The sequence below is a fragment of the Petromyzon marinus genome, chromosome 23 (genome assembly GCF_048934315.1).
Source record: "Petromyzon marinus isolate PM22_M1 ecotype Great Lakes invasive population chromosome 23, UKy_Petmar_22M1.pri1.0, whole genome shotgun sequence".
NCBI classification, from domain to species: Eukaryota; Metazoa; Chordata; class Hyperoartia; order Petromyzontiformes; family Petromyzontidae; genus Petromyzon; species Petromyzon marinus.
The window spans coordinates 11,822,937-11,838,826 of NC_133689.1; the positions used below are offsets into that span (position 1 = coordinate 11,822,937).

The 15,890-nt window shown below is 48.5% G+C and overlaps 1 pseudogene; it reads right to left on the reverse strand.

Annotated features, from left to right (window-relative positions):
• Positions 1–1,597: 1,597 nt before the first annotated feature.
• The window catches only part of LOC142925660 (telomerase reverse transcriptase-like), a 29,302-nt pseudogene continuing 15,009 nt past the window's right edge, over positions 1,598–15,890 (reverse strand).

A 15,890-nucleotide genomic window follows, 5' to 3' on the forward strand; every position in this document is an offset into this window, starting at 1 on the left:
CATGTTTGTTAAATCTTTACTTAAAGCTTTCGTGACTGCAGGAATTCATACTCTTTGGGTATTTCGGTAAAGTCACGTAGATAGAAAAATAAAAATAAATCACGACGTTTCGATCGCAACACAAGCAATCGTCCTCAGGTGAAAAAATATAGCAAGAGAGCTGCTGAAGCAGGGTGTTATATAGGCCAGAGATGGGTGCAGCCCAAGGGTAAGTGGGCGGGGTTAGAGAAGGAAGATCGAGGGCACCCCAAAGCTGTTGGGCTGAGATGGGTGCAGCCAAAGTGGCTGCACCCATCTCAGGCCCCGATGTGGCGGTAGCTACATTGACATGCTAATCTCTCACAATACAATGGCCAGATAGACACGGCCAGGTGCAGGGAGAGAGTGTTCGGGAAGAGGGGCATGGCTGGGTGGTGAGAGGGATAAAAGCCGGCGTGGAACAGGGCTCTGAACTGCTGTTTTGGGGGAACCAAGGGACTGCAGTCGCCATCATCATCTTGGAGCAGGTTGTCTTCATCGTCCTGGAATGGGCACCTTGTAGTCTTGGAAGGCTAGAGTTACATTGTCTCCATGACTGCTATGCATTCGCTCCTGTGTAGCTAGCCAACTACACAAGGAGCATCACATAGAGTCACATAAGTTACCCAAGTGTAGTCACTCGTGGTTACTCGTTAAGTTATCAGTGAGTCGGCGGACTTCATTCATAATAAATATACATATAACTGAACAAGAAGGTGTCTCTGAGAGCTACATTAAACTTGTGTAGTGACTTGTTACGTCACTACCGTGCGAGCCTACACACACAAGCGTGACGTCACTACATGGGGGAGTGTCACTACCTCGCGCGGGTCCGTACGGGCACACACACATGATGTCACTACGTCTGCATGCGGGAATGACGTCATGGCCGTGGGTCAGTACCATGGGGGTTGTGCGAGGCCATGGCACTCTGGATGAACCCGGCTGGAGACGTGACCGGATCAAGGTGGGGGCCGTGGGCCCCGGGGGCACCCTGGGAGCCACGTGGTCAGAAGAAGAGCCTTCTCTAGAGTTCTCGAAGGTGGGCTTAGCCGGGGTGTGGCCCGGACACGCCAAGGCGCATATAAGCGGGCTCCGCACCTGGTGTGGGGCTGCTCGGGTCCGGGATGAAGATGCCTCATGAAGACGCCTCGTGAAGAAGAGTCAAGCCTCAAGTCAGCGTGGCCAACCAGTAGCCCTCCTGGCTTGGCCACGCTAGTCGTATCAGAACTTCAGTGTTAGCGAGTGTTAGCGAGTGATGATGTGTGTTAGCGAGGATAGGTCGGTGGTCACCACCCTATGTTTAGAGTTACCCGTTGTGTTAATAATAAATAGTGTTGCCTCCTAAATTCAGTGTGTGCGCCTCTATCAAACTATTTCACTTGTAATAATAGAAAATACTAACCTATAGCTCTTTGTCAATCCCTTGCCGGATGAAGGACTCCCCACGCTGTGTCAATGAGTTACCCACAATTCACTACACTGGTCAGGGCACATTAGTGAAGTGAGGGGGCAGGACAAGTTCATGATTTCAGCCATTGTTGGGAATCAAACTCAAGATGCAAGGTTTAAACCACAGTGCGCTCCACCACTACTCACGCCAAAGCAGCAGCCCCGGCAGGACGGTGTAAATCGCCCATTGCTGACTCAGCTTGCTGTGGAAGGCGCTGTAGCAGAGGCACGACACGGCGTCACGGTCCATCTGGGGCAGCCGCCCTCGCCCTGCGGAAGCAGTGCCATGGGTGAGCGGCATCTCCACATGGTCTGTGAGCATGCTTTAGCCGCCAATACCTGGGTGCTCGCGAGCGGAGACTTCCGCTGCTCTACTGCCCCTCACGGAAGCAGCGCTCCCCTTTGCCAATTGACGAGTCGGTGGGTTCAGAGTTAAGCTTCAAGCTAGGCGAGGATACACAGTGATGCAAACATGGACTTTATATGCGAACAGACAAGGCTTGTGTAATTTAACAATGGGAAGAACAAAACATTTATTTTTAATCTCTAATTTGCTTGTAAAATAGGTATATATACTACTTCGCACGAAAATGTAGCCAGCCTAAAACTACCAAAATTACTTAAAAATTAGATTCAACCATAAATGGTTGCCCAGATTCAAATTGAGGCTCAGAAATAACGTATCTTGTGGCACACACAGCCTTCTCCCCAATAGCATCTTCAGTCACCCGCGCGTTGTCGTGATGGCATTTCCCTACAGGTGGTTGGTATAATTACCTCCCCGTGTGGGATTCACCAGCTCAGATGCACGCTTGACCTGCCCGTAGTACTCTGTGGGGTTAATGCATAAATATGCGCACGTGCCAGGCATTACGTGTGTCTAGATGGCAAGAAAACATGATGCAACATTGCACTGTGAGACACTTGCACTGGGGCTGAACTGACCCTCTAACAACCATCTAATTTATATCCTTATCCACTGTTACATTTGTGTTATGGGACACAACACCAGAACTAAACTACACGATTGCCCCTTCCCCAATGCACAGCTGACCTCTGAAAAAGTTGCTGTGACGTTAATACAAGTCACAGGGATGTAAATAATGCACACACTCAATATAAGAGGCTCCAATAAGCCATTGCCTCAATCCAATAAGCTAAGCAACAATTACTCGAGTGCTCCACTAGCAGAAAATATTTTACGGACAAGTTTTAGTTGCTTATTTACAGGATCTCACTGCAAGGACCTCTTGGAGCAGTAGTGCAGTGGGTAGCTCGCTGCGCTACGAACCCGGAAACCCAAATTCGATTCCCGCTAATGGCAAACATAAGTGACGATTATCCGAACCAGTCCTGGGTTCTCCTAAGTCGACTCAGCCTCAAATGAGCAATTGGTGTGTAAACATCGCCACTCAAGAGACAAAGTTAGCCGGGCATGGAGCTGGCCACCCACCCACTGCCTCATGTGCTCTGCCGGCCTTCAGAGATGCTCGCTAACAGCACATGTTCATACAGTCTATTAAGGCTATACGGGGGATCTTATGCGTTAAAGTGCAGTAGCACAGAGCTACTTGAACATCCCATGTGGCCCCGTTAAGAAGAGGCTTTTCCCACCCCTACTCTACGATTTCTTGGTGAGGTGTGGGGGTGGAATGGCACAATCACCGAGGTGGCCGCTCGCTCACCTTCGTTGTGTTTGAGGAGCAGTGCGGAGACGCAGGTGGCCGTCTCCTCGACGACAAACAGCAGGAAGCTGGGGTTATTGCCAGCCTTCCCGAACAACGGCAGCCGGCGCACGCACGCGTGGAACCTGGCCGGGGAGACAAACACCGCCGCGTCACGCTGCGAACACGCGCAGGAACATGCACCTTGACACGTGTTCAAGCAGGCACATATAAAGATCCCCGTGTAGCCTTAACACACTATTGGGGTAAGTCCTATTAGCGATGTTGACATACTGCACCAGTCACTCACGGGAGGACCAGGACGGGTTGCGATATACGTCTCTGGTATTCGCCGTGAGCGAGAATCAAACTCAGGTAGCCGGGCTCTTAATGGAGTGCGCAAACCACTGCCCTACTGCTCTCAAACAACAACAGCCACAATTTGCCACGATGTGGCGGTGTTGTCACCATGGCACTTGTGCCAGGCTAGGTATACCTTGAGGCTACGTGAAGTGAGGAATGCTCACTGGCAGGACATCTCAGGAATAGACCAAAGTGCAATGGGTTGACTGACTGAGATGACTGGCAGATGCACCAACTGTGCTTTCCACTGAGCCAACTTGCTGCACGTTAGTGTGAACAATGCACCTTTGCCTTCCACTGTTCTTGGAGGGTGACTGCCTCCAGTTGCCCCGTCTCATCTCTTAACGGGTCTCCTCCATAGAGGCCGATCTAGACACTGCTGGTACCGGTCATCGGCAATTCCACTCGGCTTTACATCCTTCTGTAATTACATCTGCCCATCTCTTATCTAGCCCGTGCCATGCCCGTTTAGGCCCCTCTATCTGAGAAAACAAAGCTGCTTGGGCAAGCGGTGGCTGGGCATGTGGGAAACACAACCTAGCCAAAGCAGCCTCGCTCGCTGGAGGAGCTCACTGATGGGACTGTATAGATCTTTCAAGGATCTGTGAGCTCACACAATTCAGTCTAGTTAAACCCAAGATCATAGGCAGGCCAGCCTGAATGTTTCAAACCGGCGCAGATGTTCCTTCAAAGGGGTCCACGTTTCGCAAGCATAGCCAAGGGAGGGCATAACTGTGGCCGGAACTTCGCATGGAAAAGATAATGAAAAGATAATGCCGCTCGATTGATCCTGAGCGACCGAGCGAGTCTCATATCAGAATTGCCTCACCTGTAAGCCTGAAGCTGTAGCATGTGGTACAGGTTCATCATCACTATGAAGAAGCTGTTTATCTATGGGCGCACACACAGCAGACCACGCATGCGAGAGAAGACACTTAGCTGGTGGGTCATAACGTATGTTGGTACTTAACCATATATGTGAATCAATCGCAACACCAACATATTCAAAACTGGACTCCAGTAAAATGTACAATGCATAATTTGACATTGCATTCATAGAGCCCGAGAAGATCAGAACTGGACTATCTGCTGTTCTGTAAACACAGTTCTCCGTGAACCTTTCTATCTACACCACCCCTAATACACATGGCCAGCGCATGAGCCACATGCAGTAATAGCAACTGTTGGCGAATTGGCTCAGCCCATCATCCCCCTGGATAGCTAAAAGTGAGTACCACTTTGTGGGGAAGTCAACAGTGGTTGTTCTCATGGGATAGACTCACCCCTGCCAAGGAAATGTGAGATTTCCATCACTGGCTCAGGGCTATAAAAATGAGATGAGCACCTCCTCAAACCGTGGCAAATACGTTCACAAATCTCCATATTTGGCAACGGGATCACATGGCCAAGGCGACAAGGTTTTGGCAGTTTCACCAACGCGTGAACCGGCCCCGCTGACTTTCCTTTGGCTGCATCGCCGTTTTATTTGGCAACAAGCGCCCCCATCGTCATCGGGGTCACGCGCGACTGCTCTCACCTGCAGGTCCAGGAGGATGGGCTGACACTTGAGACGCAGCACGTGCATGAGCTTGGTGCGCATGGTTTGCCCTGGCTGGGAGGCGAAGCAAAGGCTCATGGTCCAACTGACCTGCACCTTGCTGTAGCTGCATATGGAAAAGCGTTGACGTGTTAGCTCCGTCTGTCTGTAAACATCTGGGCACTAGCAACATAGCAGTTTGTGCCTCGTCACACGGAGGGAAACCTCTCCGGCGGGCCGAAGCTTGTGGAGGTATCGTCTCGCGTTGTCTCGCACCCACCTGGAGTAGTTTCCCAGCACCTCCAGTGTGCGGGTGTTGAGCAGGAGGCCGCACCACGGCAGGATCCAGTGCAGAGGCAGCTGCATGAAGCCGCCGCTGTCGTCGCCATCGTCGATCTCCGGTGCGAAATTCACCACCGTCTTGTTGCGACTCACCGTGCAGCCGTACGTGGGCATACCGCGAAGCAGCAGCCTGCACAAGACAGCACGGCACCATGGTGTGCGGGGAGGGTAAGCAGGGCTACCGGGAGACAGGGCAAGCATGAGGGTCACACGGTTTACACGGGAGTGGGAGAACTCTATGGGCAGGTGTCTGTTTCTCTAAATCAGTCATGACATCCACATTACAATGGTATAACGATAATGGTCTACATTGTCAGCAGAAGGCAATGCTGCAAAATCTATTGTGCCGATCCATGTGTCCAAACGGACTATGCTCCACCAATTTAACTTCTCCCACCCGCATTGACCACCGTGAAGTATGGTCAAATACCCCCCACAACCCACATGCCATGGGGAGTCCCTCATCCAGCACGGGACTAATAAAAGAGCGGTCGATTTACAAGAATAACGATGATGATGTTATTATCCAGGAAAGCTTCACCGTGTCTCACACTGAACACGCAGCACACACACACACAAGGAGAACATTCAGGCACACCGCTCCAACGTCTGCAGACAGGTTGATGAGCCCGCTTTTTGTGCTGCCATCCCCTGGCCACCTCACAGCCAAGTGGATGGTGGGGTTTTGCAAATCTGCACCATTGACCAACCACTGCATCCAAAATGAAACAAATTAGTTGGTGATGTTGCTGGGGCAATGAGCATGGTGCACAAGCTCAAATAACACAAAAAAACTCGTTCGTCAATAACACTGCGGCCTTGAAAGGAAATATTTATAATAGGCGACGTTTCGGACAATTGCCCTTCTTCAAAACACATCGCTCCACTTTCCTCCAAAGTGCTGGCTCATGGGCGTGGTACCAGCAAACAGGGAGACAAAGGCGGAGTGGAGTTGAGTGCTGCACCCTTTGCCTGTCACTCACTGAACTGGGTGTTGAACCTGCCAGACTACATATGTTAGCATGTGCTAGGAATCAATTTCATGTTGCTGTTGGCAACAGTCAACACCCCTCGCTCTGATCAGTCACTAAACTGTTCAGCGCCCAGGCTGACCTATCGCAATCACCAGGGCTTACCGCTGATATCACCAATAAAACCTCTCAGAAGCGACACATCTGCTGGGATGAGTGTAACGTGTTCCTCATTGTTATTACTACTACTATGATTGTTTAACCAAGAAACCCTCACTGATTCTCAAGCCTAATTTTCAGGATGTTGCTGCCAAGTTTTATATGTGGGTATGTGGAACTTCTTTCGCACTATACATAGCCAACTGCGCTAATTGGAGCTGCGGCCTAATCAGAGGTGCAGGGGGTGACGTTGTTGCTGTGTGTAATCCCAATTGAGTAAGTAGGTACTGTACCTTTTTAGCATTGAAATGTTTGGTCAATATCAGTTACATTGAATGTGTTTATATCTGCTGCTAGGATGTGTGTTTGTGTGTGTTTATATCTGCTGCTGTTTGTGTGAAACACGGAACCGGCGTTCTGCTGCCAGGGTGAATCTGCACACCCGGGCGTACGTGCTGGGTTTGTCGTGAAGTCGGGGAGCGCAGGCGCTCACCGGAGGAAGTGGTTCGCCTTGTCCAAGTGAGGAGTCACCAGCAGGAAATCATCGGTGAATCTCATGAGCAGACTGGACAGGCACGGTGGACACACGCATACAAATCATTATTTATCTCGGCATTTCAATGGGGCTGCTTAAATGCCTCAATAATTCAAAGCACTTTATAATAATTGAAGGGCACCCCCAGTCGCAGCCCTGTGCGGCACAACGTGATGATTCAGCACCAGCCTGCAATTGGGCATATTTGTAGGGGTGCGATGCTGCTACATGTAAATCACGATTCAGTCCCGTGTGGGTATTTTATCAAATTTGGACCATGCCACCGGCTAACAATGGCCGACTCTTTTCAAATGAGGTGGGGGGATTCTTAACGTCCACTGTGAAGCAGCAGGTGGTGCGTATATTATGGGTAATACCCACCACAGTTTATCCTCGGGTGGTGAACGCGCGACCGCTTTGTCACGTCGCCACTCCAGATCTGTGGTGACGAGGAGATGTTGTCACCCTCGCCTGGTATGCAGGAAACCATGGGTTCGATCCTGGACGCTTACGATGCCTGTTGTATATTGAGGCTGCGTGTTCTCTCTCCCCGTAGTGGTCGCATGTATTTTTTCTGCGGGTACTCCGGTTTTGCCCTCCAGATTGAAAAACATGCGTTTAGATTATTTGGCTGCAACTATAAATCCCTACATATGATAAGCCACTTCGATGAGCTATATCACATGTGGCAAGGTCGCCTTTTAAAAAGCGCTAATAGCTCAGCGGGCTTTACCGAGTAAATAAAATAGTTTATAGATCAAACATTAAACCTACTGCTGCTGCTCCAGGAGGAGGCACATCTGGCTGTGTTGTTGTAAAGTTATGAGCCACCCTTAAGTAAATATTCTGATTCGGTGTATAGGCTGGGCGAGTGAGGTTGGGGGGAGGACACACCCGTCCTGCTGCACGGTGGACAGCATCGACGTCTCCATGTGGGCGTAGCACAGGTTGCACAGCAGCGTGGACAAGGGGCTGCCCTGGGAAATCCCACGGCGCTGACAATAGTACCTGCGGCGACAGCAGCGGCAACGCCACTAGAGAGCGGTGGCAACCACGGCGGTGCCACTCGTACGGCGCAACCGTGAGCACCTTGCACTCATGGCGGTGGCCCTCACGGCAGCAGGTGCAGCGGCAACAAACGCATGCGGTCCATTCCTGGTAGTGAAGTGCCTTTCGAGGGTGAACACAGCCACAAAGTCACACGGTCACAATGTCAGTGTGCCTGCAGCAGTGGCGGTGGATGAAGGAGAAACATAACTGGAGGGGGCGGTTGGTGTAACAGGTATCATCAGCACTACACTGGTGCCTGCACACGATGCGAGGTTGCCGAGTGGCGGCGTGAGGCCAGGAGGGAGCGGTGCTGGCTGCTCATTAACAATAGGCTATAGATTCACATCAGAATCAGAATTTTTATGTAGGCTGGAGGAGGAATGCGATGAGCTATGAAGCTCTTTTTCACAGATGTCCAGTAGGGCCGGGTCAGCAAGTTCCACGTGAAGGTTTAGATATGAATAGATCAACACTGTGCATTTACCGGCAATGCTTACGATGGGGATATATGTTAAGGGATGTACCGCTCACGCTTTACAACATGTAGGGGCGGCATCTGGATGGGCTTGAGCCTACGCCCCTCCTGGCCTGTAGTAGCATGTAGCTTATGGTATTCCACCATGGGCCAGATTGTTCATCGCAAGACGTCACCTTTGGTCAATGATGATCACGTTGTTGAGGAGCAGTCGCTCGAGGGTCTCGGAGACCGTAACAGATGTCAGCGTTGTATCCAGCCACTGCAAAGTCACGCAAAGACACGATGTGTGCACAGATTTCGACAGCACAGAACATGCATATCCATACGCTGTCAACACAAAGACATCCCCCTATAGCCTTTAACAGACTTTTGGGGCAAGTGCTGTTAGTGAGCACCTATTGAGGCAAGCACACACACCAGGTACTCATTTGAGGCCAAGTCCCGGACTGGGTCAGATGTTCATCACTGAATATTTGTCGTGAGTGGGCATCAAACTCGGTCCCCCGGGTTCATAACGCTCCTTACACTGCTCTGGACCGCTCCCCACCCCGCTCCCTAACACTCTCCACACCACGCCCCACCACTCCTCGACGTGCCCCACCGCTCCCCACACTGCTCATACCACTCCGTACACCACTCCCTACCACTCTTCACACCGCTCGCAACCACTCCCCACTGCTCTCTTCCGCTCCCCACACTGCTCCCTACCACTCCCCACACCGCTCCCTGCTTCCCAGACTGCTCCCTACCACTGCCGTGTCAGTGAAGGTCGCAAACAAAATGTAACAAACACAAATGCAATTAACAGTTATGGTCCAATCGTTAACCAATGGATTACTCTGTTGGACAACAAGTCTGAAAATTATACTTAGCAGTCCCCAGGCTACGATCGGCAAAGGGTGATGTGACATCAGCCATGAGAGTTCTGAATGGCAATTCCTTCTTCTCATGGAAGGGCCAATTTTAGAATTTGAAGATGATTCAGGGAATCATTGATGAGTCATAAGCGCAAGAACAGATTTTAACTGCTGAATAGTTGCATGTCTAATAATCGATATACGATAGACAACGGAGTCTGACTGAAGAGTTGACCCAGAGTTAGCACATCTGAGTAGGATGAGCCCTGCCCTGCTATCTGCAGGTATTCCAACTCTCATATTAGTTATGATACATGAGGTTTTTGGGTGAGATCGCGTAAATATATAAATTTGTCGTTAAAACCCGCCACCACCCGACACAGCCAACTAGTAAGAGTTGTCATGTAAAGAGAACATGCCAATTCGTCACTTGTACAGCACACCGGTCTGTTGGAGAGCCAAGCAACAACATTTACAATCTGAGTACGACGTTTTGCCAGTAATTACAACTAGCTTCATCAGATGGCAGCAAGATTTGTGAAGTCTTACTGTTTCGTTCCTTATATAGAGGCGTAGATGTGTTGACAATGCAGCTGCGCTCTTGCGCAATGTGGAGGGGGGGATTAGTGAGCTAACGTACATTATGCATGTGGATTATGCGAGCCCTTTGAACTTGTCCTTCCTGTCTGTGTTTATTAAAATAGCCCTACCAACGGTAATCCCAATTGAAGTACGCTGCCCTTTGTAGGCATGCATTTAAAAAATGTACAGTATTATTTGATAATTCGCTTCCACGCAGCATTAAGGCGGTAGCTATCCGAACGGTCAAAGTTATCTTGATTGCTTTCAACTTCGATAGATTCTCTAATTAGCCTTGGCCAGTAGTAGATAGTTTTGCACGAAACTTAAACATTATCAAAATCAATTAAGTGTCCTTGTTGGCACACATGTTCTGCTACTGCTGACAGTTGTATTTGGGAGAATTTTATATTTCTGTGACCTTTATATCCCGTGCTGATAATTCGTCCTGCTTGCCCAACATACCATTAACCACACGTGCAATTAATCCTGTGCACACCTTCTGTTGATAGCTTTGGCATACATCTGTAATGGGCACAAACGGACACTCAGACGCACGGGTTGAAGGCAACACAATCATTAATCAAACGCACTAACACAAAGGCGTAACTGCCCCTTTACCAGATGCGAACCTAAGGTGGTGGTCCACCGGGCTAACTACACTAGCTACACGGGGAGTAGCTACTACAGACTAGACCCTAGCTTGGGTCCTGGTCCCGGGTTGGTCTTCGTCTTCAGGCGGAGGCGGCACGTAGAGTCTTCAGGATGACAACCAGCCCCGGTCCCACTGGGAGACCGGCTTTGATTCCCCGTGGCTGGGCTCGCTCTGCCCCTGGCCACGACCCCCATTTCGAACTCTCGAGAAGGGTCCCTCCTGGCCACGTGGTCCCCCCCAGCCCCCCTTTTCACCCTATCCACTAGGGTTGGCATTGCGCCCAGTGCAGGGTGTCCCTGATGTCAATACATTGCATGGCGTGCCATTCCCAGGCTGGCCACACACAGTGACAACCAGCGATGTCACTACACATCTTTCGTACCAGATATTAATTTCTGTATTTTATGTACCATGCGAAATCTGACTCGGATGTTTTGTTTTTCCAAACATCTGGCTAGTTTATCAGTTACTTCTGCAATGTGGGGTATTTTGATCGTTTTAATTGCTTGGGCAGTTTCAATGCGTTTGTTATTTTATTTGGTTTTGGTATTCAATGCCCTGTTGATTTGTCCACCATTGTAACCGTTCATTTGCAGTGCTTCTTTAACATGCTGAATTTCATTTCTCAGACTGTCACCATCTAACACTTCCTCAGCTCAATGAGTGAGCGTCTTGATAAGAGCAGATTTCTGTGCAGGGTGATGGTGTGACTGCATTCAGATAGGCGTCAGTAGGCGTTTTCTTGCGGTAAACACTGTTTTTTACCATTTCTACCCCGTCCGTGCAGAATATCCAGAAATGGTAGAGTTCTGTCAGATTCCACTTTCATGGTGAACTGAATGGATGGGTTTTGCGAGTTGAGATGATTTAGGAATGCATTCAGTGTATCTTTCCCGTGTGGCCAGACCACCAATGTGTCATCCACATATCTAAACCAAGCAAATGGTTTTCGGGTGCTTTAAGCTATTGCTTTTGTTTCAAAATCTTCCATGTACAAATTCGCTATCACAGGAGACAAAGGAGAGCCCATTGCTGCTCCTTCCTTTTGTTTTTAGAAGTCACCTTGCCACAAGAAGTAAGTGTTCTTTAGACAGTGTTCAGCTAGTTTTGGGATATCTTTGGTTATACCTTTGTTCGTTACCAGAGTGTCTAGTAACTTAATTGACTCGTTGACCAGAACCCTCGTGAACAGTGAGGTCACATCAAAACTTACAAGAATATTATTAGGGTTAAGCTTAATATCTTAAATTATATTTACGAGATGTTCAGAGTATTTGATGAACGAAGAGGTCCGACTGATGTAGGGCTGTATTTGTTTCATTAACTATTGTGCTAATTTGTACGTGGCAGAACCTACTGTACTAACTATGGATCTTAATGGGACATCAGGTTTGTGAATTTTTGGTAGCCCATAAAGTCTTGGTGGTTTTGATGCCCTTGGTTTGATCAGGTATTGCTCTCCCTTGGGAATTGGTGACTTAGCAATGAATGCCATTATTTTACGTTCCAAGGTGCTGGTTGGATCTCGTTTACTTTCAAGGTACATAGGTATCTTCATCGAATAAATCTTTGATTTTATTATTATAGTCCTCACGGAGCATCACAACAGTTGTTCGGCCCTTGTCAGCAGCAAGAATATGGATATGTTTACTTGCTCTCAAGTCTCTTAAGGCTTTTGCTTCACTGAAGTTAATATTTGTTTTTTGCAATTTGCTGTTCTCAATAATTGGATAATTCAACGTTCGTCATGTTGTTAACCATTTTGTTGACAAAATGTTCATTTTCAGTTGAGAGTTGTTTGTTAGCCTTGCAGATTTCTTAATTTGGGTAGTGTTAGTTTTGTTAAATACATTATCAGCTGATTGTTGTGTAATTCATCGATCTGGGGTCTATGAGAAAGATCGAGAATAGGGGCTGTGGTCAAGTGATAGAAGGGAGAAGGTGCGGATCAAGGACCGAGAGCCATCGAGAAGGTTATAGAGAAGGGGCGTGGCCAAGGGTCAAGGGATGGCCACACTGAAGATAAAAGGGGTCAAGAGGAGAGACTCAGGGCTGCTGTTGGAGCTGGGGTCTTCGCCTGTCAAGTGTACGTGTCTTTAATAAAGATCATCACAAGAACAGTGTCTCCTGGAGTCATTACAAATGTAATAATTTACGGGCATTTAATGTACTATTGTTGGTCGAGTTTGTCTAAAGGTGCATTAATTATCATGAAATCCAATCACTAACTCTCACAAGGACCATTCAGTGATGTAGCACGAGCACGAGGTTGTGGTGGGGGCAGCGTCGATCTGGAGGCCGTCAGGGCAGAGTACCTGCTGCCGGAAGGCTTTCTGCATGATGCCCTGGCAGTGGCCCACACCATGACGTACTTGCGGATCATGTACCCATCTTTCGTCTGGCTACTGCTGACAATACTTTTTACCACGTCTACAGTCGTATGCTGGGGCATGGAGTCAAAGGCCCCTTTAATGTCCACCTTGGTAGGGCGGGAGGGACGGCAGCACACAGATTAAAGGTCAGGGTGGTACGGACGGCCGGACGAGTTGCAGACGGGGGGGGGGGGGGGGGGCAGCAGCTCAGCTAGCGCGAAGGAGCAGTGCAAAGGGAGCGACCACCTATCGTTGAGCAGAGGCCCCATGGACGCTGCAGCTGAAGGCCTCACTCAAGGGAGCGGAGGGTGCGATGCTGCCACCTTGACAAAGTAGAGCGGCCGCGCGGGGGAATGGCGTGGGCGGGCGAAGTCGCGCCACTTCCGGTAGATATCGTCGCTCCCCAGCACGGAGGAACCCAGCCAGGCCGGGTCCACTGTGACCTCGTGGTTCAGCACCACAAACACCGACTTGATGGCCCTTTGCACATTCTCGCCCTGGATGCCGACAGAGCCTCGGTGAAGCCACAGCACGCACACGTGTCTGCTTTGGACGTGTAGGGTTCTTACTTTAAACAGCATTGCATTACCTGTCAGAAGTGGCCAGGTAACACCCCACGGGCATAATTTGCATGTCAAGAGCACCGAGTTGGCACCACTAAGACTCTGGGCTTAAATGTGGGCACCTACCCAGGCATAAACTGGGTTCTCACCTTATGAAGTGTAAAACATTATTATCAGTCTATGGACTGATATAGTCTATGGACTGATAATAATGATTTTGATTTAAAGCTTTCGTGACTGCAGGGATTCATATTCTTGGTTCTTTCGGTAAAGTCACGTAGAAGGGAAACAATAAAATAATAAAAATATAAAACAATAAAATTATCACGACGTTTCGACTGCAACACAAGCAATCATCATCAGGTGTAAAAACCACAACAAGAAAATTTGAAAAAAGTGGCGGTTATTTTAACATTAGCACCACGGAGAGAGATTTGACAGTTTGTTCAGATGGACGAGTCCATCTATGTTCAGAAAATAGGAGGGGGGAGATGAAAAATAATGGATGCGGTCTGAAAGCCACCTTAAGCGTGATCAATCAATTAAGACCCAAAATGGTTTATCAAATCCTTCCAATGATTGCTAAGCCAGAATCCATCTTCTCGGTTGATATTGTCTCTGTGTTTGTATATGTGGATAGCCTCATGAACGAATCTCTCATGGTGGCCAGATGGCTTGCAAAGAACTTCTGTCTTGGAGAAGTCAATGGCATGTGAACCTACTGAATTATAACAGTGATCTGCCACGGCCGAGGTGTTGGTCCTACCGTGTTTCAGGTCTGCTTTGTGTTCATGAATGCGGTCAAGGACATGTTGTTTGGTTTCTCCAATGTAACTACTACCACAGAGGCAACTTAGTTTGTAGACGCCAGGGTACCATATGTCCGGAATCACATCTTTTACAGATGGAACTAGATCACGGATTTTATGTAATGTAAAGATCTCCAAAATCTTGTTTATTCAAGATTTTGGAGATCTTTTTGTGATCCCCGCAATGTAGGGTAAAGTGATGGTTTTGAAAGGCTCCTCAAGAGGGTCCTTCTTCATGGTTGGAGTGATAGCTTTGCGGATTGTGTAGCCGGAATAACCATTAGCCTTAAGAGCTTGGTGTATGTGCTTGAGTTCACTGGTTATATGTTCCTGGTCGGATATGCATTGGGCTCTATGGTGCAGAGTCTTGATGAGGGAATTCTTCTGGGATGGATGGTGGTGGGAATCCGGTTTCAGGTAAGCATGCATATGGGTAGCTTTCCTGTAGACAGAGTGGCTCATTGAACCATCAGGTCTCTTTTTTATTAGGACATCCAAAATAGGTAGCTTGCCATCTTTTTCGACTTCCATGGAAAATTTGATAGATGAGTGTATGGAATTGATGCGGTCGAAGAATTGGTCTAGAGCAGGCCGGCCATGTGGCCAGATGACAAAAGTGTCATCCACGTACCTCTTCCATAAGGTTGGGCGCAGAGTGGCAGTCTGGATGGCGTCAGTCTCAAATTTATCCATGAAAATGTTGGCTACAACCGGAGATGGGGGGAGCCCATTTGGGTGCCCTCAGTTTGTTTGTAGAAAGTTCCATTCTAAGTGAAGTATGAATTGGTTAAGCAGTGTCTTACCAGGGGGGGGGGGGGGTACCTCAGTGTTTAGTCCTTGATGAACAAAGTCTTCAATAAACACAAGATCCAGGTCAGATTCAACACATTATATAAAATCTGTGATCTGGTTCCTTCTGTAAAAGATGTGATTCCGGACATACAGTACCGAGGCGTCTACAAACTAAGTTGCCTCTGTTGTAGCCATTACATTGGAGAAACCAAATGACATGTCCTTGACCGCATTCGTGAACACAAAGCAGACCTGAAACACGGTAGGACAAATACCAAGGCCGTGGCAGATCACTGTTATAATTCAGTAGGCTCACGTGACATTGACTTCTCCAAGACATAGGTTCTCTGCAAGTCATCTGGCTACCATGAGAGATTCGTTCATGAGGCTATCCACATATACAAACACACAGACAATTTCAACCGAGAAGATGGATTCTGGGTAGCAATCATTGGAAGGATTTGATAAACCATTTCGGGTCTTAATTGATTGATCACGCTTAAGGTGGCTTTCAGATCGCAGCCATTATTTTTCGTCTCCCCCCTCCCCTTTTCCGAACATAGATGGACTCGTCCATCTGAACAAACTGTCAAATCTCTCTCCGTGGTGCTAACGTTAATAATAACCGCCACTTTTTTCAAATTTTCTTGTTGTGGTTTTCACACCTGATGATGATTGCTTGTGTTGCAGTCGA